The sequence below is a fragment of the Microcebus murinus genome, unplaced genomic scaffold (assembly GCF_040939455.1).
Source record: "Microcebus murinus isolate Inina unplaced genomic scaffold, M.murinus_Inina_mat1.0 scaf005_hap2_Mmur4.0, whole genome shotgun sequence".
Classification (NCBI taxonomy): domain Eukaryota; kingdom Metazoa; phylum Chordata; class Mammalia; order Primates; family Cheirogaleidae; genus Microcebus; species Microcebus murinus.
The window spans coordinates 1,152,501-1,157,527 of NW_027438951.1; the positions used below are offsets into that span (position 1 = coordinate 1,152,501).

Below are 5,027 nucleotides of genomic sequence, written 5' to 3' on the forward strand. Positions count from 1 at the left end.
AAGAAAGCCCCTCTGACAGTGTGACATGTGAGGGGGCAGATAAAACACTAGGAGAAGAGAGTTCTAGAGAGGAAAAAGGCAGTGCAAAGACTCTGAGGTAGGGCTGGGCTTGGTGTGTTTCATAAAGGGTGAGGGGTCCTGGGCCTGTGTAGCTGGTTTAGAGTGAGCAAGGGGGAGAGTGGGAGGTGAGGAGCCAAGAGAGGAAATGGGCCAGATCACTTTGGGTTTGCAGGCCACTGTAAGGGCTTTGGCTTTGTCTCTGAGTAAGAGGAGAGCCTACTGGACAGTTTGGAACAGAGGAATAATACAGATTAACTAGGGTTTAAAAGCTGTCAGCTTAGCAGTCCATCTATGAGACTAGGGTAGCAGGCTAATTCTGGGTTTTGCTGGGTGAGCAATCAGACTAAAGTCTCACCTGCTGAGTGAATTAATCCTACAATTGTGGGCCAGCTTTTGGAGAACTATCTGAAAAGGTCCCAGCGTCCCTTTATTTTGTTCCTTCCCTCCAGCTACCACCAAATTCAAAATCCGTTTCCAATGTTTTAAAAGAACAAGACTAGGAAAGATTATTCCTTAACTTAATAGAGCAGGCTATTGTTTTCCAAAGTAAAAATATTTATTTCAAAAGTAATACATGCTTAATGAAAATAGTAAAACATGTAAGTCTGCAACTTAAAAGGTGAAAGTTTCTTTTCCTAATACTACTCTTCATGATGAGCATTCTTGACAGTGGAGGTGGCTCATTCCAGGTAGTTGCTGTGCATATCCCCCCACATGTTCACATGGCAGGGGCGCGCTGCAAAAAAAGGAATGTGGGAAAGCCAATATGCAGAGATCTGTGACTTGTTTTCATCTCTTTCTGTATTAATATCTAGCTATCTGTCTTGCTCTTTCTTTAATTAACTGCTGCACAATATCCTACCAGGACAGATGTACAATGATTTATTCAACCTTTCTGTAATTGATATGCATTTACATTCTTTCTAATATTAGATGATGCTGTCCATTCTGCCATGTCACATATTCAAGAGCTTCTCTATGATAGATTCCCAAGGGTAGGTCAAAGGGTATGCCTATCTTTAATTTAAAAGAATAAGGCCAAATAAATGTTGATAGGTAAATTTCCAAGTGATAGTTTATAAGAGACCTTGTTTCTAACTAAAGTCTTGCCAAACCTTAGAGATCATCAAATTTAAAATCTTCAACAAGCTGATAGCAAAAAAAAAAAAATTCTCATTTTAATTTGGTTTTGTTATTGATGAAATTGGCCATCAGTATTCTTTCTCTGAATGAGTTGCTAACATTCTTTTGTTAATTTTTCTATTTGCTTACTTTATTCATTATCACCAAAAGCTAGAAACAGCTTAAATGTCCAGCAACAAATGAATACTAGTAGGCAACAAAAGGAACAAACTGATATCTGCAACAACTTTGATGAATCTCAGATGCCTTATGCTTGATGAAAGACAACAGAAACAAAAGGCTACATATGCTATGAGTGCATTTATATGACATTCTGGAAAAGGCCATATTCTAGGGACAGAAATAAGATTAGTACTTGTCACGAGATGAGGAAGGGAATTGACTACAGATGGGCATCATTGAACTTTTGGAATGATGGATATGTTATATATTTCTATTGTTTTGGTAGTTATACAATGGTATGCATTTGCCAAAAGTCATACCTGTGTACACTTAAAAAGGGTGACTATTATAATGTAGTGTAGGGTAGTATAGTATAAAAAGGGTGACTATATAGTAAATTATACCTCAATAAACGTGAGTTAACACACAAATTAACAACTAAAAAAGAAACAGTAAAGAGAAAGAAATATGATCCAGGTTAAGAATTAAACAGGACGAAGGCAGAGGGAAGACCCAGGATAACAGCTGTGCAGTCAGTCTGCCTAGACAGAACTAGTCAGACAAAAAGAGGAGAGAAGATGTCAAGGGAAATAGTTTAAGAATTTGTCATTGTAAGATTACAGATAAAACAATGAAAAAATAAGCTTCTGAAATATGTCTACAAATTTTTTGATACTCCTCCCTATAAGAAATAGAGCTCAATTTTCCTCCCCATGACAGTGAGCTGCACTTACTGACTCATTTTTAACTAATAGCATATGGCAGAAGCAGCAGTGGGCAAATTTGGAAAATAGGTCATAAAAGGCCTTGCAGCTTCAGTCTCTCTCTTGCATCAGTCTGTCAAGGTGAAGACAGCAGCATGTTATGAGATGACATCTAGGTGGTGAGAAACTGAGGCCTCTACACAATAGCCACAGGAGTGAGCTATTTTGGAAGCAGATCTACTAGCCCAGAGAATTCTTCAGATGATTGTGTCACTGAGCAGTGGTCTCACTGCCAAGACGTGCATAGAAGCCAATACTGTGACACCAGCTTTTAATAAAAGAAAAGGCTTTCTTGCAAGGTCAACTGGCAAGGAGACAGGAGGTAATGCTCAAATCTGTCTCCCTGAGCAGAGGTCTGGAGACAGGCTTTATAAGTAGACAGTAAAGAGAGAGATAGGAAAATTCGAGGAGGCATTACTTGATTGGATTGTGCAGAGAGGTGGTGCCAGGTCCTTGGCACTTAAGTTCTTACTGCAATAAAACGGTTCCACTCACTTCTTAATTTGGTCCTCACTCCTTGGTCCATGTACTTGGGTTCTGTATGCAGTTGAATCTTTTTGTTCCAGTGGGCTCCAGGGTCACTAATTGTGCACACTTGGTTTGCCTGCCTGTGCTTGTGTCTTGCAACCTGGAGGGTCTGTAGCAACTGAAAAACCACTCATCAAAGTTCAACCAGTAGGCACCGGTTCTGCAGTTACAACTGCACCCCTGACCAACAATGTCACTGCATCCTCACGAAAGACTCTGAGCCAGAACCTACTTCCAAATTCCTGACCCCCACAAACAACAAATGTCTGTTGTTGTGCTAGCCGCTAGATTTGGGGGTAATTTGTTATGCAGCAACAGATGACTAACAAAAATAGGCAAGACTGACTTCATATTAGCACTCTTCCTAATAGACACATAAAGGAAACAGCCCAAGTCTTTGTGAACAACAGAAAGGGTAAATAAATAGTGTATTCATTAAGCAGAACACTGCTCAACAAAGAGAATGAATGTACTGAAATGCTTGACAACGTGGATGAATGCCACAGACATACTGTTGAGTTAAAGAAGTCAGACACACAGGAGTACTTCCTGGACGATTCCATTCCTCTACGTGAAAAACAGGCAAAAGTTAATTGAGCCAGGACAGGGGTTACCCGAGGGTGAAGGTATTGACTGGGAGAGGACACTGGGGGTGCCTTGGGGGTTCTGGTTGTGTTCTATCTCTTGATCTGTGCGCTGGTCATGTGAGCCTTTTTTTGAGACAGGGTCTCGCTTTGTTGCCCAGGCTCTAGAGTGAGTGCTGTGGCTTCAGCCTAGCTCACAGCAACCTCCAACTCCTGGGCTTAAGCAATCCTGCTGCCTCAGCCTCCCAAGTAGCTGGGATTACAGGCATTCACCACCATGCCCGGCTAATTTTTTCTATATATATTAGTTGGCCAATTAATTTCTTTCTATTTATAGTAGAGATGGGGTCTCGCTCTTGCTCAGGATGGTTTCGAACTCCTGACCTCGAGCAATCCACCCACCTCGGCCTCCCAGAGTGCTAGGATTACAGGCATCACGTGAGCATTTTGATGCTGTTAAAATTCATGGAGCTTCACAACTTGAGATATGTGTGCTTTGCTGTATGTGTTTTGTATGGTTAAAATAAGGAGATGATCAAAGCGTGATGTCACTAATCACATGGTTTATTTCCATAAAAAGACATTCTTTTTTCCCCCACAATGCTGAAAGGGGGAGAATTATGAGAACAAGTGTCACAGGAGACACATTCTGTAGATGAGGCACATGAACCCCATAGTGAGTGAGTTCCAGTGTTGTTTAGAGTCTCCAAGTATTAAAGTCTAGTTTCTCAGTGAGGATGGATATAAAGTCTAATTGAGGTTTGAGGCATACCTTTCTAGGAGAGGTTCTTGGGAGAGACGATTTGACCCACACAGTGGGATACGCAGTGGCACTCAAGGTCCCTCAAAGCCGGAGAGTAGCGCAGTGCTGCAGTCCTGGTGGCCGAGGCTTTAGAGAATCGCTCCGGGCCGGCGGAGAGTAGCCCTGCCACAGCCTAAGCTCCCAATGTGTCTGTCAAAATCTTGGGTTTATGTGTGTCTTGGAGTCCAGCAGTTGAGGCCTACCTATAACTCACATCTGTGGTCTGATAAGGTGTGATGTAACATTCTTGTGGGAGGGGGATTACATTACATGCTCTTAAGTCACTCACATAGTATTTGAAATCATTTTTTCTTCCGTTTTTTTAAAATTTTTTTTTAAATTTTACAATATTACGGGGGTACAAACGCTTTGGTTGCATATATTGCCTTCGAACCACCCAACTCAGAGCTACAAGTGTGCCCAACCCCCAGACATCGCGCACCGTATCCATGCTTTCCTCCCCCTCCCACCTGCTCGACGCCCTATGAATATTACTCCCATTTGCGCACATTAGTGTTGATCGATTAGTACCAATTTCATGGCGAGTACCCATGGTGCTTGTTTTTCCATCTTGTGATACTTCACTTTGAAGAACGGGCTCCAGCTCCATCCAGGATAGTAGAAGGGGTATTAGTTCATCATTTTTATGGCTGAGTAGTACTCCATGGAATCATTTTAAAGCTACATAAAGGTAAGTCATTTTGCAATAACAATTTTATGTAAACTTAATAAAGGGAGAATACTTCTCAGTAGAGGAGAGCATGATGAGAGGAAACAACTTCTGAGTGTCAGCAGTCTTTGCTCACTGGTGTAGAGGGAAGGACGTTTGCCAGAACAATCGCTGCATAATGGTTGCATGCTGAGAACAACCTCAGTTGGCGTCAGCACCTGAGTAAGCATGAAATAATATACTGTCATTCTCCAAGAGTTATCTGTCTTCTGCAAAAGACAGGTGGGGTGTTGTATGGGTATTAAATTTCCCGT

At 41.7% G+C, this 5,027-nt stretch overlaps 1 pseudogene; it reads right to left on the minus strand.

The window, feature by feature from the left end:
- The window catches only part of LOC142866405 (Y-box-binding protein 1 pseudogene), a 14,330-nt pseudogene extending 9,786 nt beyond the window's left edge, over positions 1–4,544 (minus strand).
- Positions 4,545–5,027: the final 483 nt, after the last annotated feature.